Source organism: Rhinatrema bivittatum, chromosome 3 (genome assembly GCF_901001135.1).
Source record: "Rhinatrema bivittatum chromosome 3, aRhiBiv1.1, whole genome shotgun sequence".
In the NCBI taxonomy this organism is placed as follows: Eukaryota; Metazoa; Chordata; class Amphibia; order Gymnophiona; family Rhinatrematidae; genus Rhinatrema; species Rhinatrema bivittatum.
In genome coordinates, this window is record NC_042617.1 from 91,961,332 (window position 1) to 91,970,487 (window position 9,156).

Genomic DNA, 9,156 nt, shown 5'->3' on the forward strand with positions numbered 1-9,156 from the left:
GCCCTGACGAATCCAGAGCCGAGACTCCGCAGTAGCAGAGGCATGGTCTCTTAGAGGGGGGTCTTCTTGGGAAACCTCGGCACATTTGCTGCTGCCTCGAATACCGGAGGCTTTTGGTTGGCACGCCTCCGATCCCCATACCATTGATCCTCCTGCCGACCCCGCCCCCTGCCACGAACTGATTTGCATATCCAACAGGAGCTCGTGGCCAATGCTTGCTTTGAGAGCGAAAAAACCTTTGTCTAGAAAGTAAAGAACGCTCACCGTGCGGCCTTGGAGAACAAGAGGGTCGGGACGCCCTTTTCGAGTCACCAGGTTAGATTTGGAGCCCTGCGACTGTACTCGCCTCGAACTCATTGTGGAGTAGCTCCCAGTGCCATGCTCTCCACAGCGTAGGACCTGTATTCTCTGGTCTCTCTTCAAATCGTATAAATCTTTTGCCTTTTACTAAAGATTTCCGTGGAGAGGGGAACCTATGAGTTTTTCTCAATTTTTGCTTGGCCCTTTTTTAAAGGGCTACTTTATTGGTTTAATGTTAGATTTTAGCAGCATTTTGGGAAAGCTGGCTCGTCGTGAGTGTGCTTTTTTTTTCCTGTTATTATTTTTTTGTTAAATTGAGTGTTTGAGAAGATTTTTGTCTGATCTTTTGATTTGCTGAAAAGAGAAGGAAATCTTTGTACCCGTCATGCATCTCTTTGGAGAGAGGAAGCAGGTCTATTTTCTCCATCTGGTTGGCTGGCCTTCCATGGGGGCAGTGATTCTTTCCTGTGGATGTTTGACCATGGGCCCTGCTTGATACTGTGAGACAATAGCTGCAAAGAGTTTGTGGCCCAGACCTTAGAGAATTGGGCTTTCAGTGGTTTTTCTTTGTGTTAGCAGCTGAAGATCTTCTTGTTAATACATGGAAAGCTTTTTGTGTCTATACCGTTGTCCGTTCTACATCCCATGTGCTATTTTCCTGCCCTCCAATCCAGCAAGGTAAATGTAACCCCCCACCCTTGTCACTGGGTTTTCAGGCCGTTAGCAAGTCAGGCCCCTGCGACAGCCAGCAAGGAAACCACGCCCCAAGGTGCCTCACATCAGGCGAGCACCGTGTATGTTACTAAGTTCACATGTTCCCCGCTTGCTGCGACCACAACCGTAATCAAAGAACTGAACTCACTAACAGCAATGCAGAGAACAACGGAAGGCAGAGTGGTGGGTGAAAATTGGAGGCAGAAAAGGCGCTGCCCCGATCGCTCTTCCGTATTTAAGGTCTGTCGTGGATGGCCGGGGCGCCAAGTTCGATTGCGGTCCTGTGAGCAGGGACCACCCACGACCTCTTCTGGCGTATTCTCCCAGCAACGCACGGGAACCTTGAAGCCGAGGAGCCAACATTTTGAGATTCTGATGCCGCATTTACTGGCGTTTGTGTGTGACTGCGTGTTTGTGTGGGTTTAGGGAGCGGGGTGCGTATTGCCGAGGCTGCCCCAGAGGTCCACCTATTCCTAGGCAGCCCAGGTCTCATCTGTGCTGCCGTTCCATACCATTAGGTGATGGTATGTGCATTTGATGATGAAAGCACTGCAAAAAGCATCCCTGATGGGACTGGGCTGCTACCCATTTGATTTTCTTCTCTGTGGTTCTCGAAAGGCATGTCACATGAAAGGCAGGGCCTGGGAGCTGCGGCTGCTATTGAGTCAAGCTGCGAGACTTCTTTTTATGCTAGCTGAATTCCAGCCAAAGCGAAAGACGCACGGCGCATCATTCGGGAAGGAGAATTAAAATCAAAAAGTTACTTATTCTTCAACTATGGTCCGTGTTCTGGCTTTGCGCTTCTCTCCTCCTCAAAGCTATTGCTCCCTTTATGCTGCCAATTGAAATACATAGCGAAGCAAACTGTTTTGGGTCATCTCTACTGGTTTTTATGGAGGGGGAGGGCAGGAAAGGAGGCCGAGTCTGGCGGAGGAGGTTCGGAATTTTTTGCTGTCTGGATCCGGTCAGCTTCTTTTTCTGCGCTGTTTGCAGCAGGCCCTGACGAATCCAGAGCCGAGACTCCGCAGTAGCAGAGGCATGGTCTCTTAGAGGGGGTCTTCTTGGGAAACCTCGGCACATTTGCTGCTGCCTCGAATACCGGAGGCTTTTGGTTGGCACGCCTCCGATCCCCATACCATTGATCCTCCTGCCGACCCCGCCCCCTGCCACGAACTGATTTGCATATCCAACAGGAGCTCGTGGCCAATGCTTGCTTTGAGAGCGAAAAAACCTTTGTCTAGAAAGTAAAGAACGCTCACCGTGCGGCCTTGGAGAACAAGAGGGTCGGACGCCCTTTTCGAGTCACCAGGTTAGATTTGGAGCCCTGCGACTGTACTCGCCTCGAACTCATTGTGGAGTAGCTCCCAGTGCCATGCTCTCCACAGCGTAGGACCTGTATTCTCTGGTCTCTCTTCAAATCGTATAAATCTTTCGCCTTTTACTAAAGATTTCTGTGGAGAGGGGAACCTATGAGTTTTTCTCAATTTTTGCTTGGCCCTTTTTTAAAGGGCTATTTTTTTGGTTTAATGTTAGCTTTTAGCAGCATTTTGGGAAAGCTGGCTCGTCGTGAGTGTGCTTTTTTTTCCTGTTATTATTTTTTTTGTTAAATTGAGTGTTTGAGAAGATTTTTGTCTGATCTTTTGATTTGCTGAAAAGAGAAGGAATCTTTGTACCCGTCATGCATCTCTTTGGAGGGAGGAAGCAGGTCTATTTTCTCCATCTGGTTGGCTGGCCTTCCATGGGGGCAGTGATTCTTTCCTGTGGATGTTTGACCATGGGCCCTGCTTGATACTGTGAGACAATAGCTGCAAAGAGTTTGTGGCCCAGACCTTAGAGAATTGGGCTTTCAGTGGTTTTTTCTTTGTGTTAGCAGCTGAAGATCTTCTTGTTAATACATGGAAAGCTTTTTGTGTCTATACCGTTGTCCGTTCTACATCCCATGTGCTATTTTTCCTGCCCTCCAATCCAGCAAGGTAAATGTAAACCCCCCACCCTTGTCACTGGGTTTTCAGGCCGTTAGCAAGTCAGGCCCCTGCGACAGCCAGCAAGGAAACCACGCCCCCAAGGTGCCTCACATCAGGCGAGCACCGTGTATGTTACTAAGTTCACATGTTCCCCGCTTGCTGCGACCACAACCGTAATCAAAGAACTGAACTCACTAACAGCAATGCAGAGAACAACGGAAGGCAGAGTGGTGGGTGAAAATTGGAGGCAGAAAAGGCGCTGCCCCGATCGCTCTTCCGTATTTAAGGTCTGTCGTGGATGGCCGGGGCGCCAAGTTCGATTGCGGTCCTGTGAGCAGGGACCACCCACGACCTCTTCTGGCGTATTCTCCCAGCAACGCACGGGAACCTTGAAGCCGAGGAGCCAACATTTTGAGATTCTGATGCCGCATTTACTGGCGTTTGTGTGTGACTGCGTGTTTGTGTGGGTTTAGGGAGCGGGGTGCGTATTGCCGAGGCTGCCCCAGAGGTCCACCTATTCCTAGGCAGCCCAGGTCTCATCTGTGCTGCCGTTCCATACCATTAGGTGATGGTATGTGCATTTGATGATGAAAGCACTGCAAAAAGCATCCCTGATGGGACTGGGCTGCTACCCATTTGATTTTCTTCTCTGTGGTTCTCGAAAGGCATGTCACATGAAAGGCAGGGCCTGGGAGCTGCGGCTGCTATTGAGTCAAGCTGCGAGACTTCTTTTTATGCTAGCTGAATTCCAGCCAAAGCGAAAGACGCACGGCGCATCATTCGGGAAGGAGAATTAAAATCAAAAGTTACTTATTCTTCAACTATGGTCCGTGTTCTGGCTTTGCGCTTCTCTCCTCCTCAAAGCTATTGCTCCCTTTATGCTGCCAATTGAAATACATAGCGAAGCAAACTGTTTTGGGTCATCTCTACTAGTTTTTATGGAGGGGGAGGGCAGGAAAGGAGACCGAGTCTGGCGGAGGAGGTTCGGAATTTTTTGCTGTCTGGATCCGGTCAGCTTCTTTTTCTGCGCTGTTTGCAGCAGGCCCTGACGAATCCAGAGCCGAGACTCCGCAGTAGCAGAGGCATGGTCTCTTAGAGGGGGTCTTCTTGGGAAACCTCGGCACATTTGCTGCTGCCTCGAATACCGGAGGCTTTTGGTTGGCACGCCTCCGATCCCCCATACCATTGATCCTCCTGCCGACCCCGCCCCCTGCCACGAACTGATTTGCATATCCAACAGGAGCTCGTGGCCAATGCTTGCTTTGAGAGCGAAAAAACCTTTGTCTAGAAAGTAAAGAACGCTCACCGTGCGGCCTTGGAGAACAAGAGGGTCGGACGCCCTTTTCGAGTCACCAGGTTAGATTTGGAGCCCTGCGACTGTACTCGCCTCGAACTCATTGTGGAGTAGCTCCCAGTGCCATGCTCTCCACAGCGTAGGACCTGTATTCTCTGGTCTCTCTTCAAATCGTATAAATCTTTCGCCTTTTACTAAAGATTTCCGTGGAGAGGGGAACCTATGAGTTTTTCTCAATTTTTGCTTGGCCCTTTTTTAAAGGGCTACTTTATTGGTTTAATGTTAGATTTTAGCAGCATTTTGGGAAAGCTGGCTCGTCGTGAGTGTGCTTTTTTTTCCTGTTATTATATTTTTGTTAAATTGAGTGTTTGAGAAGATTTTTGTCTGATCTTTTGATTTGCTGAAAAGAGAAGGAAATCTTTGTACCCATCATGCATCTCTTTGGAGGGAGGAAGCAGGTCTATCTTCACCATCTGGTTGGCTGGCCTTCCATGGGGGCAGTGATTCTTTCCTGTGGATGTTTGACCATGGGCCCTGCTTGATACTGTGAGACAATAGCTGCAAAGAGTTTGTGGCCCAGACCTTAGAGAATTGGGCTTTCAGTGGTTTTTCTTTGTGTTAGCAGCTGAAGATCTTCTTGTTAATACATGGAAAGCTTTTTGTGTCTATACCGTGTCCGTTCTACATCCCATGTGCTATTTTCCTGCCCTCCAATCCAGCAAGGTAAATGTAACCCCCCACCCTTGTCACTGGGTTTTCAGGCCGTTAGCAAGTCAGGCCCCTGCGACAGCCAGCAAGGAAACCACGCCCCAAGGTGCCTCACATCAGGCGAGCACCGTGTATGTTACTAAGTTCACATGTTCCCCGCTTGCTGCGACCACAACCGTAATCAAAGAACTGAACTCACTAACAGCAATGCAGAGAACAACGGAAGGCAGAGTGGTGGGTGAAAATTGGAGGCAGAAAAGGCGCTCTGCCCCGATCGCTCTTCCGTATTTAAGGTCTGTCGTGGATGGCCGGGGCGCCAAGTTCGATTGCGGTCCTGTGAGCAGGACCACCCACGACCTCTTCTGGCGTATTCTCCCAGCAACGCACGGGAACCTTGAAGCCGAGGAGCCAACATTTTGAGAGTCTGATGCCTCATTTACTGGCGTTTGTGTGTGACTGCGTGTTTGTGTGGGTTTTAGGGAGCGGGGGTGCGTATTGCCGAGGCTGCCCCAGAGGTCCACCTATTCCTAGGCAGCCCAGGTCTCATCTGTGCTGCCGTTCCATACCATTAGGTGATGGTTATGTGCATTTGATGATGGAAGCACTGCAAAAAGCATCCCCTGATGGGACTGGGCTGCTACCCATTTGATTTTTCTTCTCTGTGGTTCTCGAAAGGCATGTCACATGAACGGCAGGGCCTGGGAGCTGCGGCTGCTATTGAGTCAAGCTGCGAGACTTCTTTTTATGCTAGCTGAATTCCAGCCAAAGCGAAAGACGCACGGCGCATCATTCGGGAAGGAGAATTAAAATCAAAAAGTTACTTATTCTTCAACTATGGTCCGTGTTCTGGCTTTGCGCTTCTCTCCTCCTCAATGCTATTGCTCCCTTTATGCTGCCAATTGAAATACATAGCGAAGCAAACTGTTTTGGGTCATCTCTACTAGTTTTTATGGAGGGGGAGGGCAGGAAAGGAGGACCGAGTCTGGCGGAGGAGGTTCGGAATTTTTTGCTGTCTGGATCCGGTCAGCTTCTTTTTCTGCGCTGTTTGCAGCAGGCCCTGACGAATCCAGAGCCGAGGACTCCGCAGTAGTAGCAGAGGCATGGTCTCTTAGAGGGGGTCTTCTTGGGAAACCTCGGCACATTTGCTGCTGCCTCGAATACCGGAGGCTTTTGGTTGGCACGCCTCCGATCCCCATACCATTGATCCTACTGCCGACCCCGCCCCCTGCCACGAACTGATTTGCATATCCAACAGGAGCTCGTGGCCAATGCTTGCTTTGAGAGCGAAAAAACCTTTTGTCTAGAAAGTAAAGAACGCTCACCGTGCGGCCTTGGAGAACAAGAGGGTCGGACGCCCTTTTCGAGTCACCAGGTTAGATTTGGAGCCCTGCGACTGTACTCGCCTCGAACTCATTGTGGAGTAGCTCCCAGTGCCATGCTCTCCACAGCGTAGGACCTGTATTCTCTGGTCTCTCTTCAAATCGTATAAATCTTTCGCCTTTTACTAAAGATTTCCGTGGAGAGGGGAACCTATGAGTTTTTCTCAATTTTTGCTTGGCCCTTTTTTTAAAGGGCTACTTTATGGTTTAATGTTAGATTTTAGCAGCATTTTGGGAAAGCTGGCTCGTTGTGAGTGTGCTTTTTTTTCCTGTTATTATTTTTTTGTTAAATTGAGTGTTTGAGAAGATTTTTTGTCTGATCTTTTGATTTGCTGAAAAGAGAAGGAAATCTTTGTACCCATCATGGCATCTCTTTGGAGGGAGGGAAGCAGGTCTATCTTCACCATCTGGTTGGCTGGCCTTCCATGGGGCAGTGATTCTTTCCTGTGGATGTTTGACCATGGGCCCTGCTTGATACTGTGAGACAATAGCTGCAAAGAGTTTGTGGCCCAGACCTTAGAGAATTGGGCTTTCAGTGGTTTTTTCTTTGGGTTAGCAGCTGAAGATCTTCTTGTTAATACATGGAAAGCTTTTTGTGTATATACCGTTGTCCGTTCTACATCCCATGTGCTATTTTCCTGCCCTCCAATCCAGCAAGGTAAATGTAACCCCCCACCCTTGTCACTGGGTTTTCAGGGCCGTTAGCAAGTCAGGCCCCTGCGACAGCCAGCAAGGAAACCACGCCCCAAGGTGCCTCACATCAGGCGAGCACCGTGTATGTTACTAAGTTCACATGTTCCCCCGCTTGCTGCGACCACAACCGTAATCAAAGAACTGAACTCACTAACAGCAATGCAGAGAAACAACGGAGAGCAGAGTGGTGGGTGTGAAATTGGATGGCAGAAAAGGCGCTTGCCCCCCGATCGCCTCTTGCCGTATTTTTTAAGGTCTGTCGTGGATGGCCGGGGCTCCAAGTTCGATTGCGGTCCTGTGAGCCAGGGACCCCACCCACGAACACTCTTCTGGCAGTATTCTCCCAGCCACGCACGGGAACCTTGAAGCCGAGGAGCCAACATTTTGAGATTCTGATGCCGCATTATTTACTGTGGCGTTTTGTGTTTTGGACTGCGTGTCTTGTGTGGGTTTAGGGGAGCGGGGTGCGTATTGCCGAGGCTTGCCCCAGAAGGTCCTACCTATTCCTAGGGCCCAGGTCTCATCTGTGCTGCCGTTCCATACCATTAGGTGATGGTATGTGCATTTGATGATGAAAGCACTGCAAAAAGCATCCCTGATGGGACTGGGCTGCTTCCCATTTGATTTTCTTCTCTGTGGTTCTCGAAGGGCATGTCACATGAAGGCAGGGCCTGGGAGCTGCGGCTGCTATTGAGTCAAGCTGCGAGACTTCTTTTTATGCTAGCTGAATTCCAGCCAAAGCGAAAGACGCACGGCGCATCATTCGGGAAGGAGAATTAAAATCAAAAAGTTACTTTCTTCAACTATGGTCCGTGTTCTGGCTTGCGCTTCTCTCCTCCTCAAAGCTATTGCTCCCTTTATGCCAATTGAAATACATAGCGAAGCAAACTGTTTTGGGTCATCTCTACTGGTTTTTATGGAGGGGGAGGGCAGGAAAGGAGGCCGAGTCTGGCGGAGGAGGTTCGGAATTTTTTGCTGTCTGGATCCGGTCAGCTTCTTTTTCTGCGCTGTTTGCAGCAGGCCCTGACGAATCCAGAGCCGAGACTCCGCAGTAGCAGAGGCATGGTCTCTTAGAGGGGTCTTCTTGGGAAACCTCGGCACATTTGCTGCTGCCTCGAATACCGGAGGCTTTTGGTTGGCACGCCTCCGATCCCCATACCATTGATCCTCCTGCCGACCCCGCCCCGCCACGAACTGATTTGCATATCCAACAGGAGCTCGTGGCCAATGCTTGCTTTGAGAGCGAAAAAACCTTTGTCTAGAAAGTAAAGAACGCTCACCGTGCGGCCTTGGAGAACAAGAGGGTCGGACGCCCTTTCGAGTCACCAGGTTAGATTTGGAGCCCTGCGACTGTACTCGCCTCGAACTCATTGTGGAGTAGCTCCCAGTGCCATGCTCTCCACAGCGTAGGACCTGTATTCTCTGGTCTCTCTTCAAATCGTATAAATCTTTCGCCTTTTACTAAAGATTTCCGTGGAGAGGGGAACCTATGAGTTTTTCTCAATTTTTGCTTGGCCCTTTTTTAAAGGGCTACTTTATTGGTTTAATGTTAGATTTTAGCAGCATTTTGGGAAAGCTGGCTCGTCGTGAGTGTGCTTTTTTTTCTGTTATTATTTTTTTGTTAAATTGAGTGTTTGAGAAGATTTTTGTCTGATCTTTTGATTTGCTGAAAAGAGAAGGAAATCTTTGTACCCATCATGCATCTCTTTGGAGGGAGGAAGCAGGTCTATCTTCACCATCTGGTTGGCTGGCCTTCCATGGGGGCAGTGATTCTTCCTGTGGATGTTTGACCATGGGCCCTGCTTGATACTGTGAGACAATAGCTGCAAAGAGTTTGTGGCCCAGACCTTAGAGAGAATTGGGCTTTCAGTGGTTTTTTTCTTTGTGTTAGCAGCTGAAGATCTTCTTGTTAATACATGGAAAGCTTTTTGTGTCTATAACCGTGTCCGTTCTACATCCCATGTGCTATTTCCTGCCCTCCAATCAGCAAGGTAAATGTAACCCCCCACCCTGTCACTGGGTTTTCAGGCCGTTAGCAAGTCAGGCCCTGCGACAGCCAGCAAGGAAACCACGCCCAAGGTGCCTCACATCAGGCGAGCACCGT

General features: G+C 49.4%; 5 non-coding genes across 5 annotated transcripts; all 5 read left to right on the top strand.

Moving 5' to 3' along the window:
* The first annotated feature begins 403 nt into the window (after nt 1-403).
* LOC115088937 lies at nt 404-519 on the top strand. The gene has a single exon (XR_003855998.1). It is a non-coding gene; the product is annotated as a U5 spliceosomal RNA (small nuclear RNA).
* A 1,892-nt stretch (nt 520-2,411) lies between these two features.
* LOC115088883 lies at nt 2,412-2,527 on the top strand. Its single transcript, XR_003855958.1, has one exon. It is a non-coding gene; the product is annotated as a U5 spliceosomal RNA (small nuclear RNA).
* A 1,895-nt stretch (nt 2,528-4,422) lies between these two features.
* On the top strand, nt 4,423-4,538 carry LOC115088935. The gene has a single exon (XR_003855996.1). It is a non-coding gene; the product is annotated as a U5 spliceosomal RNA (small nuclear RNA).
* A 1,902-nt stretch (nt 4,539-6,440) lies between these two features.
* On the top strand, nt 6,441-6,557 carry LOC115088938. Its single transcript, XR_003855999.1, has one exon. It is a non-coding gene; the product is annotated as a U5 spliceosomal RNA (small nuclear RNA).
* Nucleotides 6,558-8,469: 1,912 nt separating this feature from the next.
* LOC115088936 lies at nt 8,470-8,585 on the top strand. The gene has a single exon (XR_003855997.1). It is a non-coding gene; the product is annotated as a U5 spliceosomal RNA (small nuclear RNA).
* Nucleotides 8,586-9,156: the final 571 nt, after the last annotated feature.